The following is a 12,060-nucleotide window of genomic DNA, read 5'->3' as shown; positions in this document are numbered from 1 at the left end:
AGCAGCTGTGTTAAAAATGACTTGATATATGAAACGATTTATTTCAATTTTCATAAATAAAAACCAAGGTGTGTTCCCGCTCGAGAACGGGTCGTCCGGTTTAAGCTGTCTGTTTTGTTGTTTTCATTTTCACCCTAGGAAAGTTCATGCGGCGAGAAAAAATTGGAAAAGGGAAGAAATATTCGAGAAAGTGATTTCCCATATGCTCTATATATAGTATTAGGTGTTGTTAGTCCAATTGAAATTCGCATTGGGTTGAAAAAATTTCAGATATGTTTTCTCTATATTAAAGTAACGTGTTTTTACTGATGAGAAAAATTGATAATTGTGTTCGGTATTGGTAATTATCTACATTGGTAAGTTTTTTCTCTTTATTTCATCCGTACAGAACACAGGAGGCATCTCGTCTAGGGTCATAGAGGGCGGTTTTCATCATATCTCATTCCACTTCGGCATCTTCTATCTGATACGCACCACCCATCGACTGTTTACCATACTTCTGTCATCATCACTCGGTAAACACTGGTGGAGTGAACGAACAATACCCAACTACCAAACAAAATTGCCCTTCTAAGGACCACCAAATCATTATTTAACGATGTAACGAGTTTAACGATGTAATTCTTAAAACAAATCCAAAATCAACAGATAGCCTAACGGAATCCTACGTCAACTATGCGGTCGTGTCTCGGACACAACCCTCCTGTGACTTTTTTTTTCAAAAAAGACATTTTCCAAAAATTCATAGCTTTTGAAATACTGCATTTTTAAAAATGACACGATATTTTGTAATGAACATTTTATTCTTTAACTAAAAATTTGTAGGTCTAATTGTTTTTGAGTGCGAATTATTTTCGAAATTTTGAGTTTTTTCAAACTTTTTTTTCGAAAAATCTCAACTCATATAATATAAAACCCACAAAATGTTGGTTAGTTTTATTATTTGATTTTTCATTAAAACATTTTGAGCAATTTTGAAAAAAAAATCTCTTGAAACTTTTACGTTGAAAACATTGAAATTCATTTTTCTCAATTTTTTTTTATTTTTAAATTCTTAAAGAAATATATATGGATAGCTCTGACAATTTCCAAAAAGTCATCCATTCATCGGAAAGTGGGCACAGATAACAGGAAATCTCGACGAGCAATGCAATTTTAAGACATTTGGCACCAACAATTTTTAGACGTAGAACTACGTCTTTCAGGAAGGGTGCCAAATCAGAAAACAGGTCACGTTTTTTTGAAATAAAGTTAACGTTAATAACTATTTCCACAGCGTACAAATTTTGGTACTTTGCACACCAATGGAATCGGAAATTCTCCAAGATTCGTTTGATATACTATACAGTAAAATCCACTAATGCCTAAACAGTTTAAATTAATGAAAACTGGAAGCATTCTCATTTTCCCATACATTTGCTCTGCCAATTTGTGTGCATTCACGAACAGAGCTGTCAATAACGAGCAACTGATACTTTCGTTTTTGCCCATTTTCAACATATTTGGTTTAAATAAGCCATCCGCAATTTGATGCCACACCACTTCTCGTTTGGTGGTCATCGAAGCAACATGGTTGCCGCAGAGCGTCGAGCAGGAGAGGATTGTTTTCTTGTCAGGTGATGGAGGAGTATGGAATAGAGTTTCTTTCCACAAGGGCCCCCTCTCAGGGCTAGAGGTGGAAATCAAAAATAGAATAGAATGAAAACACAGATGCAGTGAACTAGCATAACACTACGAGCGGATATCATTCATGCCTAAGGCTGATTTCACACACATACACACACAGCTCGATACAAGGAGAGGAATCCCTCTGTATCGAGGTGTGCTACGACCAGAGTTGCCAAAAATATTTTTCAAAAAACTGGAAGAAAACTGGATCCTGAAAAATCATTTTATTTTGAGAAGTTCTGCTTTGAGTTATTCAAAACATATTTTTTATCTATTCCAGTGCTTGAGAAATAGACCTTACTTCGAAGCTTCGTGTAATATTTACATGTAGTTCATGAATAGCGAAATGAACCATTAATTAACCATTCGAGCAGATCAAAATAACGTTTCCCACCATTCGAACATTACTGTGGAACAATATTCGAGGAATTTCTATTGGTTTCGGAGGATTTCTCTCGGTAATCTTCTCAGGTTACCTGAAGATAACTCTCCTCCATCGCGATTTAATTTCTATAAAGCTAGAACATAGCTCCGGGATGATTGTTTCTAGAGGAATCCTCTCGGCTTCTCAGAAAGATAACTATGTCCCTTCGAGATGGAAATTCAATATAGTTGAATAACGGAATATAACGCCGGTCCGATTGATTTTAGAATTCTTCCGGTTATCTTTTCATGTTTCCCAAAGATAACTCTCCGCCGTCGCGAATGGAGTACTATAAAGCCATGAATAACGTATTGCCGAGACGATTGATTTTAGAGAAGTTCTCTCGGATACCTTCTCAGGTTTTAATTGTGAGAAGCTCTTTTGGATTGGATGGAATTGATTTCGATTGAGGAAGATACAGCCGGTCTAATTAATTTTACAGGTTTTCCTTTTTAGGTTACCTAAAAATAATCTTTGCCGCATGTTGTGACACATGAGATTTTCGGATTTTCATTTCCATGAAGGGTCGATTGATGTAAACGGATGTAAATGGAAGCGAGATTACTTGGGTTTAATATTCATATCAATTAAAGTCAATGGAGCACATTGATCCTATGGTTTTCTAAACTTCAGAATGAATTGGAGGACCTATAACATATAATACTTATATAAACTCAAAGTCAGCATAGCACGCGGGCTCTATGAACCTATGAACCTATGAACCAATCTGAAGCACAATATAAAAAAACTGGATAAAACTGGACAATATTTGAAAAAACTGGAAGATTTCAAGGTTTAACTGTTTGACTGGATCGAAGAAAAAAACTGGAAAAATCCAATTTAAACTGGAACATTGGCAACGCTGGCTACGACAAACAAGAGCAGCATACGAGAATTTTTTGTGCTAGCGCGGATATGGAAGAGTATCCAGAATTTTGGAATATATACACTGCATTTATTTAGATAGACGTTTATTTCATGAAGGTATGCTTTCAAATTCCAGCAGGGTAACCTTACTGTTGCATGTTGTGGGGTTCGATCACATCTCAAGCGGAATATAGGAGCAAAAGGGTTCATAGTTCGTAATCTTTATCTGAATGGGAAGGTGAAAGTCTAATGCCATACTTGGTACCATACGTTTCGTATTCCGAAAAAAAAACCCAGTCCCAGAGTGTCGATTTTTGACAAAAGCAAATTTTTTAGGTGACACTAGATCTCGACGTTTCATGCAATTTTGAAACATGTGGCATCAAAAAAAAAAATCGCATTCCCCGATTTTCTTTACTCCCCCCCTTGGGTGATTTTTCTATTTTCAAAAAACTCAAACTTTGACCGCTTTGCGCCACTCTTCCTTAAGTCCGATTGATCTGATATTTGGCATAGGTTGTTTTTTCGAGGTGGTAAACATTTTTTATGAGGTAACCTTTTTAAATTAGAGATGCCCATTTTCATTGGCACCCTAGTGTACACTCATGCCATAATCAGTTTTTGGTGGTGTAACGTTTCGGACGATTTTTGAGCACGATGTCGAAAGGAAAGTACTTAGACGAAACTGAGCGGAGATCAATCCACGAATTGAGGAATATCGGCTTAAACAACCGGGCGATAACGAACAGGATCAACAGAGTAGGAACAGTGATAAGAAATTTTCTCAAAAAGGGTCCCAAATAGGGATTGTTTTTCTTTCGTATGCAACGTTTGAGACTAGGGATTGTTTACCGGTTTTAGCGTTACCGATTTTACCGGTAATACCGGTTCATTTTTCATTACCGAATTACCGGTAATTTTCATTTTTACACCAGCGATTTTTAAACTGGTGTTCGGAGGTCGTAGAATCTACGCAACTCTGCCAGTTATGCTTTTTCAATCTTATTTTGATTCTCGAGTAATATTTCAAAGCAACATAAAGGAAAATAATGGGCCTGATCACGATCGTCACTTCATGGTGAAAACGAAATGATTTGTATACAAGGTTATATACACTTGAAGCAAGTCTTTGTCATGGTTTTCCGAGAGAAGCATTCAGGTTTTGAACTGGCCAGCTCGTAGCCCGGACTTAAACCCCATTGAGAGGAGGAATCCGAAAAGGCAAGTTTGAAAACTTTGAAATATATGGGTGCGCTTCTATGAATTTCATTCTCAGGCGTAGTATCTGCCACAGTCCCGACTTTTGACGTAGAACTACGTCTTTCAGGAAGGGTGCCAAATCAGAAAATAGGTCACGTTTTTATGAAATAAAGTTAACGTTAATAAAAATTTTCACTGAGAACGAATTCTCATGATTTGCATACCAATCGAATCGGAAATTCTCCAAGATTTGCGTTGGGTTATGTTTTCGAATTGTCTTTGGACCGATTTCTTCGAGCCAGTCACAAACCTTGTTTTTCGTTGTAACTTAGCTTTAGCTTTAGTTTATTTTTAATTTAATTTTACAATAGTTCATAAGAATAATGATTAGACTTACAAAATTCGGTTTGCCGGTGAAGCATGAGACAATTGATTCTTCAGCAAACAATTAAACTTTACTTCCTATATAATTATGTAAGGTTAGGTTAAGTTCATGATAATTTAGTGAATAAGTAATTCCATCGTAGGTACTCACAATTTGCATGAATTTGTATAGAGTAAGTTTAACTTTAAGAACAATAACTTCAAGTACAATTTAGGAATGATGTGATAGGAATATAATTTAAAGAAAATTCACTACTTTAATTTACACCACATTTTGATTGCACGCTCTATCTATGAATGAATGCAGGGAATAGAAACAATGACTAAACAGTGTTCTTTGTGTTCTTTCGTTCTTCCTGTCTTCTGTCAGAAAGGCATTTTGACCACCACCGATGTAGACTCGACTGTAGCGTCTTATGCCGTGTTGCCAGTGCCAACAATTTGTTTGATATGCTATACATTACAATTTGCTAATCTCTAAACGGTTTAAATTCATGAAAACTGGAAGAACTTCCTTCCTACTCCTTATAACTCGAACATTTCTTAACAGATCGGAAAGATGTTTGCATCAATTGATAGGAAATATTTCTACGCGTCTATCACAATTAATAAAATGTTATTTTTCATGAGATGAACAATTGAATAACTGTGAAATTTCAAGCGTTATCTAAACGACCTAACTGCCAAGGGTTGGTTGGCCCGATTTAAGGTTTCCCCAACACAGACTTCAAAATCGATGTACCTGTGGAAATCCGCTTTGTATATTTATGCAAGTCGGGGGTATTTTTATTTTCACCGAGCTGTGTTTCCCTAACACGGACTTCAAAATCAATGTGCATGGGGGAATCCACTTTGCAAATACATGCTAGTCGGGGGTATTTTTTTTGGACATGTTTCCCTAAAACGTACTTTTAAACTGAGAAGCCTGGGAAAATCGTCATTTCAGATACTAGAGGTGAATGAACTTTCGCGGTTCGAGAACAACGCAAACATGAGATGTGCAATAATTTCAGAGGGAAATGTAAAATACAATGATCGTTTGACAAATTTTATTTGTAACGAAGAACATAATCTTTCACAAAAATTTCATTGCATTCTAAAATAATATTCGAAGTGGTAAACAAGTGGATTGCATAATATAATTGAGTAGTTCTACGTCGAAAATATGCGGCCGCGTCCTAGATACAACCCCTTACAATTTTCTCAATTGAAGTAACTACTTTCTATAGGAAATATAGAAAAACAGATCAGTCACTCCTCCGATTTTTGTCCGCCTGAAAACCCATAGTACTTGTATGACTCACCTGACACTGGTGGCGTAGGAGCCGCCGTCTGCCTTATCCTTGGCACCAGATTACACACAGATAGACAGATAACTGCCGGCTAGCCTTATCAGTTGGTTCCAACTTCCGTATGTGGTGCTGCGGCGTGTGAACAAACCGCACACACACACAATTTCGCTCACCCACACCGCGTGCGCACTTCTCGCCGGTTTTCTACGGACACACGGTTCTGTCTTCCGGCCTCTCGGGACTCGGGAAGCGGATGATGTACCGCCTGCGGTTGCCGCAAGTTTCACTTGGTTACTTGTTAATGAAATTTTCCACTTTCAAAATCGAAACCGAAAAAATTCTTCACTTCATTCTTTCGATCGCTTCACTTTTTTTTCTCTTCTCACTCGACTAGCGGAAGAATTTTCTCGTCGATGTAATTTTATTTTAATCACTCATTTTCGCACCGAATTTTCCTCGCGCAAAGAGACGGGCACCCACACACACACGCACACACTTGCAGGCACTTGCGGGTGGATTTCCTCCCGACTGACTTTCTTCGGCACTTCTTTGCTCGCAATTTGTTACGAACTGTTGAAACCTTAACGCATTTCTTCTCTGTAACCCCGCACTAATGTAACTGAAAACATCGCAACGAGATTAGCGAATAAACTACAAAAAAAAAACTTTTCTTCTCCTCAAAGCAATTCACAACTGATAAAGCACAAACATGCACACACACGTACACGTACGCACGCACACACACGCGCACAAAAGTCATGCTCCTGACAGCGGCGGCGGATTGCTACTGTTGCTGATGCTGCTGCTGCCTTCGATGGATGGTGATGGTGTTATGATGTTCGAGAGAGAAGATGCTGAGCCCGACCGACGAGATCCGCGCTCTGCTGCCCGTCTGGTCTTCTCACTCTGGGAAACAAAACAAAACACTGCACCGACGTTAACTTAACGTCGCATAATCCCGCGATTCGAAGCAACGGTGTTCGGTTCGCGTTTTTGTCCCTTTTTTGCCCTCTCCCTCTTGCGTTCGGGCAAATGGTCCATCGGAGTTTGTGCTCGTGAAACCGGCGGAAACAGTGCTGCCAATGCTGACCGCTGCCCACCCCGACTTTGTGTTCATTTTTCCACTATCGAACGGTTTTGTATTTTCCAGAATCGAGAATCGGATGAGGAAACAAAACCAATGCAAAAAGCGTTTTGAACGATAATTGTTTAATGCATTTTTGGGTTTACTTTCACTTCCACAATTGAAATGAGTTGTCGGAAGTGGTAGCACCAATATGCTGAGTCATAAGAATTATTCTTCGAAAGATTTTCTTTGTCGGCGTTATACTTCAATATACTTCCTCAAATTATTTGCTCTTCCATGGGTTCTGAGCTGCATGGTTTATTCAACAACTATCCCACGAACATACAGATTTCTAGATGTTCTAGAACAGCTACTGAACCTGCGACCCACAGGCCGCATGTGGCCCGACAGGTTCTCCTGGTTGGCCCGAAGTTGGTGTTAAAGGGTGTGTCACATCAAATTGCATCACGGAAAAAACGCTGTAGAAATTTAATTTTTAGGAATTATATCTTCAGCTTTCGCTTATAATCAGATAAGAGTGTATAGATCACGTTGGCCATGCTTCACTGTCAATTTTTCGTAAATTTGGAAAAATGTCGTCGAACGAAAAAGAGCCTCGTGAATTAATCCTGCGCACTCATTTCGAGAATCCGGAGTTGTCATATCGGGACATCGGTAAGATGCTGGGAATCGTCCGATCCACGGTCAGCAGAGTACTAAAACGATACTTCGAGAACCTAACCATCGACCGGAAGGTGAAGAACGGCGAAAATGGATGCTCCGTCAGTGAAAAAGATCACAAGCGCGTAGTTAAGCAGTTTAGACGTGATCCGAGAAGTTCGGTCCGGGATGTCGCCAATAAGCTGAATTTGTCAAGTTCATTCGTCCAGCGGACCAAGCAGCGGGAGGGCCTACGTACATACAAGGTTCAGAAGGCTCCTAACCGCGACGAAAGGCAAAACATGGTGGGGAAGACGCGAGCCCGGAAGCTGTACACCGAAATGCTGACGAAGCCGCATTGCCTGGTAATGGACGACGAAACCTACGTCAAAGCGGACTTTCTTCAGCTGCCGGGCCTGTTGTTCTTCTCCGCAGAGCACAAATTCAGCGTTCCGGAGGAGATTCGCAAGCAGAAACTATTCAAGTTTGCCAAAAAGTACATGCTGTGGCAAGCGATCTGCTCTTGCGGAAAGCGGAGCGCCCCCTTCGTGATGACCGGCACGGTAAACGGGCAGGTTTACCTTAAGGAGTGCCTACAGAAGCGCTTACTACCACTATTGAAGCAGCACGAGGGCCCGACCATCTTCTGGCTGGATCTCGCTTCGTGCCACTATTCAAAGGACGTGTTGGAGTGGTACGAAGCCAACGGGGTCACCTTCGTGCCAAAGGAAATGAACCCGCCCAACGTGCCGGAGCTTCGCCCAATAGAGAAATATTGGGCGATTATGAAGCAGGCCCTCCGGAAGAACCCAAAAGTTGTCAAATCGGAGGCGGACTTCAAGAGAAAATGGATTTCTGTTCAAAAAAAAACTACAACCTGACGTTGTACAGAACCTTATGGACGGGGTAAAGAGGAAGGTGCGAGCATATGGGCTTGGGCTCGAAGTATGAATAAAAAGAAAATGCCAAAAGTTGTTTAATAGTTTTTATTTTACTGTCTAAAATTTTCAAAAGGATCGGTCTACTGGGCGAATTTCTACAGCGTTTTTTCCGTGATGCAATTTGATGTGACACACCCTTTACTTTATTTTAAACTATTTTGAATGCGTAGCAATAACGAAAACGTAAGAAATCATTACCTTTTCATTTCTGTACCGGGGTGTAAGTTTAAAGTTTCGAAAACGAGAGTGACGCTGGACTGCAAGGTTTTGAACGTTAATACCTCTTCTCCGGCTGAACGGAGAGATATAATAATCATTTCATTCGAGAGACAAAATGTCCACGAGTTATATGATTGTTAACTATTGACCCGAAAACTTGTTTCAATAGCTTTCAAATTGCTTAGAAAACAGGTTGTTGAAACCGTATATAAACTCGCATACGCTCTGGAAATCCCTTCAGTTGATGCTGCGATGTGAGATGAGGACGGCCGCACTTAGACGCCTATGCATTGTGGTCTTCTTTTCCAATTTCATTCCTCTTCTGCAGTTGAATCGAACGGATGGATATAAAACATGACGCTTCCTCTGCTTTCGATCACATGTATCTCTACTCTCGCACCGTGAGGACTCGTTTGATTGGGACCAAGCAGACAGCTCGTAAATCTATCGGTGGTAAGGCACCACGAAAGCAGCTCGGAAAATCGCACCAGTCGCAGGAAGTGTGAAGAAGCCACATCGCTACCGACCGGGAACCGTCGCTTTGCGTGAAATTCGTCGCTATCAGAAGTCGACCGATTGGCGGATCCGCGAGCTACCTTTGCAGCGTTTGGTTCGTGGAATTGCCCAGGACTTCAAAACCACCTGACGCTTCCAAAGTTCCGCGGTTATGGCACTGCTGGAGGCCTATTCGAATATACCAATTTGTGTGCTATCCACGCAAAACGCGTTACATCATGCCCGGGGACATCCAGCTGGCCCGTCGTATTCGAGGAGCGTGCTATTACCTTAGCATATAATCAACGGCCTTTTTCAGGGACACCAAATTTAATGGATTAGAGTTCAGAAAAGTTTTTGCAGGCCGAACTGAAAGAAGCATTAAGCGAAAACCATGGTTTCGATGATAATCCGATACCGATGGGTGCCTTTGACTATGGATTTGATAATGACGAATACGAAATATATGATAGTGGATATTTCACCACATCGAAGAAATCACTTTGATGAAAGCTGCGTTATAAAATTATTTGTGTACGAATGCCGCAATCGATAGTCGATTCTAATTTGCGATGGGTATTTTCTCGGAGGACTCGATTCCTCCTTTGAGCATTAATAATCTCTTTCTGGCAAAACGAAGTGGTATGATAATCACATTATTCGAAAAATAAAATGCAAAAGTTTTCTGCAAATCTCCTTTCGATCTCCACCATCTCTTTCTCCCGTTTGTGGTTTTCCAATTCCATTTCTCCTCTGCAGTCGGACTTAACGGAGCATTTAGCGAAAACCGAGGTATTGATGATAATTCGATACCGATGGGTGCCATCGACTTTGGATTTGATAGTGAAGAACACGATATGGTATGGTGTAGTGGATATTGTATTACACATCAATATTTGTTTATGAATGCTGCAATCGACCGTCGTTATTGGGAAATTGGAATTGTTGGGAAGGGGGTCTTATTTTTACTGTGTAATTCCGAAGAGGAATCCATTTCTTCTCAAGTGTTAATAATTCTGCCCCGGATCAACGATGATTCCAATTGTCGGAGCTTGGGGAGTGGGTACTATTTGCGCTGGGTATTTCCGAGGAGGAATCGATTCCCCCTTTGAGCGTTAATAATTCTTTTCCGGCTAAACGAAGTGGTATGATAATCATTTTATTCGAAAGATGAAATGTCTGAGATTTATATGTTTGTTACTTATTTATTGCTAAGTCAACGTTAGTCCTACGTCCACCTTGCGGTTATATCAAAGACATAACCCACCTCTAGTTTTTTGACTAAGTTTTTCAATAATGACGCCAAATCAGAAAACAACGTATTTATGAAATAAAACCAGTAGATGCAGCATTGTCCGTAGAACGAACACAACTTGAACAGCTAAAATATTGCAATTTTCGATTTATTGAGTATAAACATGCTCTTTGCGATATCACAGCATTCACGATTCATCAGTCATCCAGATAACGACCAAACGATAGTGAGGTTTGGCCTTTCTCAAGGCCAGGAGCTTAGTTTAGTTCTCCAAATTAGCCAAATGAATGAACTGAATGAACTGATAAATTATAAATCCTCTACAATTCAAACCATGATCATCATTATTCAAGTCACAGTTTGGCTCCAGTAGTCTTTCTAAATGCTGATATCAGACACAGCTGTTTTGCTCGATACAAAGGAAGAATAGAAGAAAAACATAGCACACAGTGGTGCAATTTTGTTCGGTGGAAGTACCGTGTCAAATTCCATGCCGTCTGACGGAGAGAGTATTTTTGCACCACTACATTTCTGCATTTGTGCTGTGGTGAAAGTTTAAAATTTCGAAAACGAGAACGTTACGTTTGGGGTGCAAAAATTTGAGCGTTAATACCTTGACTGGACGAAATGGTGTAACAATCACTTTCGAAATATGAAAGGTGATGTTTGCTACTTATTGGTACAAAAATTGTTTTCCGTAGGCCAAAAACTCGAAAGAAAATTATTGAAATCACAAAAATGTAGAAATATTGAAGAAATTACAAAAGCCTATGAGAATCCGACGACATGCATCAACCACTGATCTATCTTGACTTCGATGAACTTTCAAGCATATTTATAGGTTTTTTTGATGTCACCAACATTTATCGATTTTTGCGATTTCAATGTGATTTTCAATTTACTCTCAAGTTCTAGCACCTCAAATGAAACGCTCTCGTTTTCGAAATTTTAAACTCAGTTTCTATTTTGCTATCGTGTTGAACGAACGTACAAAATTTTTCGCAGTAGAATACATTTTCAGAATATGCGCGAAGCAAGCATAGTACAGAGCATGCACTGACGGGCAGTAGCAAAGTAGACCTCACGTACGAATTGTTGATTTTATGCGTTGTCATATAGATAACGGTGGTGGGGGAAGAAGTATGGCCACTGGCCGCCTTAGGATCTAGCACGAAAGGGATATCCGCGATGCATAATGCAATGTGCTACGTGCATTGGCAATAAGGACATAAAACAGATTGCTAGCCGGATGACTGGTAAATCGTGAAAAAATTATTGGAGACTCTTCCCGAGCGATCAATCAATTTTCGTGAACTCGGGAATCGTTCCCGGGTTTTACAGTGGCGTCAATGTGCAGCGCATATCAAGCCGGATGTGAGCAAACGAATTCAGCGAGTAGAGCTGCGTTCTTCGGCGGGAAACTGAAGGAGAAACCTTCTTCCGCAGTGGTTGCTGTCGACGCCGCTATCCCACCCAACACCCGACTTGGTTCAGCTTTTCTGTTGCAGTTCTGAATATTTCTTAGAATGTTTTATTTGGGAGCCATTGAAATGTAATTTTGCTAAGAGATACTGAAAACCTACTCGGAT

At 40.1% G+C, this 12,060-nt stretch overlaps 1 protein-coding gene across 3 annotated transcripts in view; it reads right to left on the bottom strand.

The window, feature by feature from the left end:
* LOC129762541 (F-actin-monooxygenase Mical) overlaps positions 1 to 12,060 on the bottom strand; it is a 201,313-nt gene that overhangs the window by 184,911 nt on the left and 4,342 nt on the right. For all 3 annotated transcript variants that reach the window (XR_008740659.1, XR_008740660.1, XM_055760929.1), the window contains exon 2: positions 5,848 to 6,454. The gene's annotated coding sequence lies outside the window, so the exon portion shown is untranslated. The remainder of the gene's footprint in view (positions 1 to 5,847; positions 6,455 to 12,060) is intronic.

This window comes from Toxorhynchites rutilus, chromosome 1 (genome assembly GCF_029784135.1).
Source record: "Toxorhynchites rutilus septentrionalis strain SRP chromosome 1, ASM2978413v1, whole genome shotgun sequence".
NCBI lineage: Eukaryota > Metazoa > Arthropoda > Insecta > Diptera > Culicidae > Toxorhynchites > Toxorhynchites rutilus.
Note: the sequence above shows the minus strand (reverse complement) of the source record. Positions and strands in the feature narration are given on the sequence as shown.